Consider the following 8,378-nt stretch of genomic DNA (forward strand, 5'->3'; position numbering starts at 1 on the left):
AGCGTGAGCTTTTAAAGATAAGTTTTCCCTGTAATGCTATGATCCACTGCTGTCACCTCCTCATCAAGAGGAAAATGGAGAAAAACTAACTCATACTGCTCGTTAGGTGACACAAGGCACACAACAGAACTCACGTTTTATACCAGTAGCTCACAGATATAGTACTTTAACTTTTGTGACTTTTTCACGGACTAATACTAGGAGCAGCTAACACTAAAAAACATAGGCAGTAAGCAGGGAGTGGAAGGGAGGAGCGTGGCAAGAATTTTACCGGAAATACGTCATTAATGACCATGTCATATAGGCTATTATTCCAAACAAACCAAAGATTCCCAAATATTTCTTAAAGAATGGCTAAAAAAGTAGGACACATGTTGTCCTATCCTTTGTTGCAGCTCCACTATGACACATCATGTCATATGGAAACAAACACATGAAATTACTCATGCTCATCAAGTTTTTAGTTGTTTATTTTTTAGCAGTGTCTGTGCATTACACAGCTTTTATATTTTRGTTTAGTTTTTGTCAAACASGTACACACAGTTTACCATTATTTAAAGATGGGGAAATGATCCAATTCTTTTTTTTCCCCTTGGGGTCGTTATGTTCTGATATGGCTATGGTTATGGTGAGTGGGGATGGATAAAAAAAATCCATATGAGTGGGGGCCTCGTAAGTGGGCCCATTGCTGTCCCCAAAAAGACACTGAGCTTTATACAAACCRTTGTGTCTCTTGGATGAAGGACACAGGGTTAGAAACACTCAGTGTTCTGAGCTTCTCAGGATCCATAAAGGCGTCCCCAAGAATTATTTTCCTTTGACYRCTCAGAGCCAGGCAGTGGTCTAAGTAGAGCAAAGAGGTCTGTAGTTCAGTGAGAAAGACATCACACAGACCATTGTCATGGAGTCCCATCACCATTTTGTGGTTGAGCAGATTGTACCCAGTTAGGACTCCAACCAGTGAACTTAGAGCTTTCCTTGTCAGGGAGATGAGAGCTTTCCCAAACCTTAGATTTGGGCCGTTAATCTGTTCCTGTGCCTGTCTACAGTCCGTCAGCTCCCTCCAGCTGATTGAGTGTTGACGTCTAATCCAGACCTGAAGGGCAGTCCTACACACTGTTGTTGAGATACCTACAGCAGGCTCTGGTCCTTTGAAGTGGGCCTGACTGTCTTTGCAAGGTAGTCAGCTCTCTCATTACCATTAATGCCAGTATGTCCTGGTACCCATTTACCCGTAACACTGTTGTTTCTAGTTGGATGACTGCTTCGGCACAAACCCAAGCCAGCATGTTCTGACATAAATAACTAAAAATGAATTGGTTGTGCTTTTTACTGCTCTGTCTGTAAAAGATCAGTTTGTAAACAGAGTATCAGGAAAGTGGTCTGCAGTAATTAGTGAGACTGAGGTTAATCCTTCATGCAAATGAAACAGTAAATACAAAAATAATTTGATTCAACCAGAATGCAAGAGCAATGTGATTGTTTGAACAGACCTGAGGAAAATCCAACTGTAGCTCTATGAAAGCAGAGAATCAGTCATCTGCCAAGGACAGCCGGAGCTAATAAGTGTGTAACATGATAGAAAGGAGAATTAGTTCATAGCTGTCATCTTCTTGATGAAGAGGCAATCAAAATCAAAGTGAATCACTCTGTGAGGAGGATTGTGTTTTGGAATTCAAACGGGCAATGCTTCAATATGACAAATCAGCCGGTGTGGTGCATGTTGATTGATTCCGTCCATGAAAACCTAATAGATTTAGCCCTCTGTGAATTTGGCTCTCATTAACCTCACGGCGTTTTCATACCAGAATGTATTGGAGCCATTTTATCCACCACTCAAAGGCAATTCAGTGGGTGATAAATCCTTCGGCTTATCTGGCTGCAGGTGACAGCACAGCAGAGAAATGCAGCTGACGGGGGGCACGCACACACACACACACACGTTCTCACACCACATTGACATCCGCACACACACATTTCCTCAGAGGGGTCGCCATGGTGACCCTCACACGGAAAAACCTTGTGATCCAACCGGAACCAAAGACATGCTCTTTGACCCAAGCGACCAGCCGCAGCAGCAAAAAAAAAATGTCTTCCTCTCAGCTCCCAGAGTCGAAGAAGAAAAAAACAGAATTCAATTACACAGTCGAAACCCACTCTTTGCCCTCGGGGAGTGATATCAGCACCATTTAAAAGTCTGATTACTCACAAAACCAATAACATTTTGACTCCCTGGTAATGGACCAGTAGATTAGAAAATTTAGATTACATTTAACTGCCTGTAGATTCTCATTAAAACGCCACCAACTAGTTAGAAACAATAGGTAATTAAGAGTGTAATGAAGCGCAGTAGCGTTAGCACAAGGCGGCTTTATGCTACTCTTGTGGGATTCAGCCTTACTTTGCACTTATCCTGCAGCAAAGCCATGCCGGCGCCTCATTTGGGCATTACCACATATTTAATTAGATTAATGAATTTCGGTGGCGTCTCCACGGGGTCGGCTGCTCTCCTCGCGGTGACAGTATAACAWCAGATAATATATTGGGGGAGGCCTGAGAGCTGCAGGCAGACCGGAGCAGGGTGTTCCCCTGACGGAGACGCCATGTGTGACAGTTTGGGTGGAGCCTGTCTCAGGTTTACTCCTGCTAAATAGTCAAATAATCACAGGTGTGCTGCATGAGAAAATACAAACTCTTATCCAAAACTCCAGCTTTGATTCCGCAAAGTAAGGCCTATTGAATTAAACATGATTGATCGGGACACAAACAGAAGCAGGAAGGCCTTCAGTGATGAATGGGTTGGTGCCCGTGTTTGGCTTTAAGCTAACATGCTTCTGCCCAGACACAACTGAATGCTTCGACTCAAAGTAAAGACTAAATGAATTGAGGTAGACTTTCTCTGCAGCTAACAAAGTTTTATTACAACTACTGGAGATTTCTTTCAGCTGCCTGCAGTGATCTGAATTTTACATCTTAGAAAATAAAAATCAACAATAAATGTAACTTTTCTGAAGATAATTAATTATGGGTGCCAATGCCTGAGCTCTGAAGCACCTTTATTACTCTTCTGTAATAATGCCATAATTTGTCCTGGATCTCATCATGCACTTTTAAATTAAACATGCAAATTATACATTGATGTGTTGCTCTCATGATGTGCTAAGAACTTTGTTAGCATTATGCATGGGGTGCCAAGGGTAAAATGAAATGTAACAAAGTTTCACTAACATATTTTTCATAATTTAGCTCACTTTTTGAGTGTTAGAAATACTACTAACATTTTATTGTTATTTAGCTCACTGTTCTTGCATTTAGCTAATTTTTACTGAATGTTATATCAAATGCTAAAAAACATATTTACATTCTGAATCTAAATGTTTAAATCTAAATGTCAAAGTTAAACTTTAAGTGTTGACGTTAAATGTTGAAGTTCCCATTTAGGTATTTTGGAATGGAACACAGCCTTTGCTGTTGATGCTCGGCTCATGTTATGACATCATCATCCTGAGACAATAGCAACCGCTAATGCGCCGATGCAGCTAAAGCTTCCCTACAAGACATCAAGCTTGCAGTTATGGCTGGTGTCTGAGCTGCACTTCAAACTGCTGGACCACAGGGACCACCCACAGGGATCACCCATGTTGTTTTTATGAACACATTTTGAATTTAGATTTTCAATATTATCTTCAGCAGCGTTAGCAGCAGCTAGCAGTGGCTAGAAGTTGTTGATGTTTGTCGCAGGATGATGACATCATCCTGGTTATCTGACTCTAACTTCTGCTAAAGCTTCTAACACTGCTAAAGATAATATTTAAATTCTAAATTCAAAATGTGTTCATAAAAATTCAAAACATCATTTTACACTTGGTGCCCCATAATTATGTTGTACAGCTGTTGTAGAACATAATGAGGGTAAAATGTCGTACAGGGGCATGAGATGCAGGAACCAACTAGTGAAGAAAAAAGAGGGGAGCTAAGTAAAGCATAATTATTATTAGATGTAGTATTTAAGATTCTTCGACATGCAGATGCTGAATTTTTCACATTAGGAAAGTTTTAAAAAGTGAAAACTACATTTTTTTCTGCACATTTTTATAGTTCCTCCTAGAGAGTCGGCACCCTTAGCACTTGCCTATATTGCCTAACTGACAGTGTGGCCCTGGTACAGTGCAACAGCAGACAAAATCTGCAAACACGCTGTGAGGAAAGAAAAATGAAGGTCAATGGCTCTTTGGCAAATCCTGTATAAAAACCCAGAGCTTTTTGGAGCTCTATAGCTGAAACACTTCACATTAAAATAATCATTTTAAGTTTGAACAGGTCCCAGTTTAAGTTGTAAGATATTTTACAGATTTTTCTACAAAATGCTTAACTGATAGTTAATGATGTCACACTCTAACATCTGAAATGCCAACGCATTTCCTGATTTTTCGAAAAACAAAACAACCCTTCTTAATCCCACAACCGTTTTTTAAAACATAAATTATACATGACAATGTAGGCATTTGTTTCTTCTTTTATTCAGTGTGTCTCTTACTGTTGTAGGACTTTTTTTMTCAAGTTCTCCTATAAAACAGTGCTTTTTAAAATACTCTCAGATTATGATCATCTGAAGTACAGTACATTTACGTCTAATTAATTTTTGGAGTCAGTCCAATATGGCCTCCACAGTTAATCACCTTGCACAAGATAATGCTAACTCACTCTGATAATGAGCTACAATCTGATGTGGTGGTAGTTGAGGATGATTCACAACACACACTTCAAGTGCTAACAAACTGCATCACACTTTACATTATTACATAACATTGCTCATAACATTATATTTGTGACACATTATATTGAAATGAGGATTAAGTCAAGTTTAGTCAAAATGACCCAATCACATTTTCAGATTCCTGGCTTTCAAAGATACATTTTGATACTTGGATCATTCTGATATCAAAAGTAGATCTAGAATTTCATTTTTGTTGGTCAAGATGATACATTAATATTGGGTCTGAATCCTAATTTTATGTCATTTTAATGATGAAGTTTGATGTCATTATAAAGAGGAAACCTAAAATAGTGTTTGAACATTGAAATTTTCCAGCTGGAAAGAAACAAAAGCTTTGCCAGCTAAAAGGAAAAAGCTCAAAATTTAGAGGGATTTTTCCTCAAAATCATTTTTATTTTTTGTTGCTACTGCTCAAACAAGTGCTTCAAGATTATTTTAGGATTATATGTCAGACAGTTTATTAAAATGACACAATGATACAGCATTTATTTGTTATATTTTGACAAATGCAATTTTTTCATTCTTATATGATGGGCTATTTGACCAAAATGGTTTTAATGCCATTATTTACCAGCATGAGATGATCTTGGTTAATAATTCTGGCATGAGAAGGTTGAGCTTTTATTTACAGCTTGAATTAAGCAATTAAATTTTGTTTCAGCTTGATTTTAACTTAAAGGAGATTTTGAGGGTTTCCCATTTTGTTTTGTTTGGGTCTGTATCACACACTCTAAAAATGAAATGCTGGATTTACTTAACCATGTAATGTTACCCGGTTCCACTTAACTGAGTTGAGTAAATTCAAAGCAATATACCAGTTATTAACCAATGAACATGAGTATGCTGCTTTGAATTTACTTAACTCAATTAAGTGGAACCAAGTAACATAACATGGTTAAGTAAATCCAACATTTCATTTTTAGAGTGCACAGAACAGATTAGAGCTGTTAACATGACGTGGATCCTTCAAGTTAATCAATCAGAACTAACCTAAATGTGCAAAAACAGGCAATGGATCAAAAAATACTTATACAAATCTTTTTTACATGGAAAAATAAAATAAATAAATAAATAAATAAATAAATAAATAAAAGGCATTTAGAAAATGATTAGGAACTTGTGAGTGAAACATTTGAGATTTATGATGGTTTCTGTTGTCAGTGGTGAGCTGAGCTTCAGGGTCAGGTTTCTTTTGCAGTAACACACTGTCCTCTGTAGGACCATACTGAAACTGCACTGCACCTTCAGCATAAACATGCTCCATCACAGCACTCCACAGATTTACATTTCAACACAAGTGGGAGTTTTGCAGAAGAGCTTTTTCAGCCACATCGTCTTAAACGGTTCTCTTTCAACGTTTACAGCGGCGGCGTCCACAGATGTGTTTACAGACACAAGCTGCGTGTGCACGACAAGAGGAGTGTATCTGATAAAAGCACAGATCTCACACCCCCACACGCCTAGAAGCTGTCAGGTTGTTTGCACCTGTAAACACTTTCAGTGTTGCAGAGAGAGGAGTCGGGAAGCAGAGGAGCAGATGGCCTCATGCAGACACACTTCAGCTCTGACAGAAAGGTGTGTTCTCTGAAGGACAACGGCTTGTATTGTGGCTGCGATGGTCGCTCTGTCGCACTGCGTATCAGAGGTCCCCAAAGAGCTGGGGGTCTTATGGTGACAGTGTCCCCACCACCACCAGCCCCCATCCTCATTCTCCTCACAACCCTGGCCCCTATTGTGATTCCCGTTTTTTAATTTCTCAAACGCAATCAAGTGTGACACAAACTTACCCAGTGTGTCTGCCACAACCACAAAGAGAAAAGGGTGAGAGAGAGAGAAAACAGACTCACAAGCCAGGATCTCAGCTCAAAATAATCCTCCATAATACCAGAGAGTTTAAAGAGGCTTTGCCAACACCTCCCTGAATATCCCCTCCACCTCCATTTGCTCTTATGAAAAACAGGAGCAGGAGATAACGCAGAAGAAAAAAACACTGGACGATTCTGTTCAGTTCGTCTCTCCGTCTCATTTGGGATTGCTAATTATTGTTTTTAGAACCCAACAATTGGGGCATTAGAGGGCATAAGCGGATGGAGATAAGATCCAGAGGAGTGGTGCACTGAGGGAGATGGATAATGGGGTTAACAGAAGGGGAGTTATGATAAGGTCGGCTCCATGGCTCTGTCTCTGTCTCTGAGCTGCAACAACAGGAAACACAACAAATCAGCTTGAATTCAACAGTCTGCAAAAGTTCAGAGAAAAAAAAAGTTTCACAGCTTAGAAATGGAGTGAAATCAGAGGAAGGGGCCACATTTGTACCCAATATTAAACTAATAATGTTACCTGGTGTCAATTTTAGAAATAAAACTCACACTTTATCTGAGTTAATCACCTGTTGACCACTCAAATCATGAATCAATCCTTTTATGCCCAACTTTTAAATTAAAACGACATCCTGCTGACAAGGGAATGAGTTACTGCTTTTGTCAAACATTGTAAATCACATTTTGAGCAGATTTTATTTAGTGGTTCAGTTTTTTCTTATCTCACCTCATCTGTAAGCACAAATATCACACCAAGTTGTAGCTTAAATAAAGTTTTCACTATTATTTCTGCTGGATAACACTAATCAGCTGTGGTGGCCATCTTGATTTGGATTGACTCTAAAAAGAGATCAAGTCTAAACATGCAGCAAATTATTACTTTCTGAGAGTTTCACTAAAATCCATAAAGTGTCTAATGAGATATCTTGCTAACAGAGAAACAAGACTGAACCCAAACGATAAAGCCAGTGTTAAGCAAAGATGCTTGAAGTATTTTTTGTATTTGAAATAACTCTCAGCCACTCCCACACCATTAGCTCAATATCTGTGAAATTTACTAAATTAGTGTCATTTTTCTGCTGTTTTCTAAAAAAATCATAAAAATCTGTCCAGTGGTTCATGACATATTTTGCTAATAGACAGATTACAAAGTCTTTAGAGCTTATTAAGTTAGAGGTGAAAGTAAAGATGGGCAGGTGAGCCTGGTCCAGACAGGGCAGGTGCTGAGCAGCCTAATCTAAAAGAATTTCATTCACCCCATAAATAAGTTGTGAGCATATAAACTATTGTAAATAGGCAACAACTTTCTTAATGGCCTCAATACATGATGCACTTGAGCTGTATTTTTATGTTACCACTTCAAAATTTAGTAAAGTGTTCTTGCACACAAACCACCCACCGAGGAGCACAAGCCAGTGTGTCTCTCATGCTGCTCCCAAGCTTGGCTAAATGAGGTTATCTGCTGTCAAACACTTTTGCCAAAACAAGCATGCAAGTTTGTTTCAAACAACACAGAGTCATTAAAATGTTGATAACATGAACTTGTGTGTGATGCAGGAGGCAAAGCTTTTTTTCCCTCACAAGCAAGGGTACATACAGTACTTGAAATAAACAACTAAGTAAAAAGTAAAAACACCTTCACAGATAATGTTGACTTTGGCAAAAAAAATATTGAAAATCATGATCATAAAACTGCTCACAATAAACAGGAAAATAAAAGGCTGTGGTGCTGTGGATGCAGAGCAGGAGTAAAGACAAGAGACACAGAAGGAGGAAGTTGA

This window comes from Austrofundulus limnaeus, unplaced genomic scaffold, assembly GCF_001266775.1.
Source record: "Austrofundulus limnaeus strain Quisiro unplaced genomic scaffold, Austrofundulus_limnaeus-1.0 Scaffold366, whole genome shotgun sequence".
Lineage (NCBI taxonomy): Eukaryota > Metazoa > Chordata > Actinopteri > Cyprinodontiformes > Rivulidae > Austrofundulus > Austrofundulus limnaeus.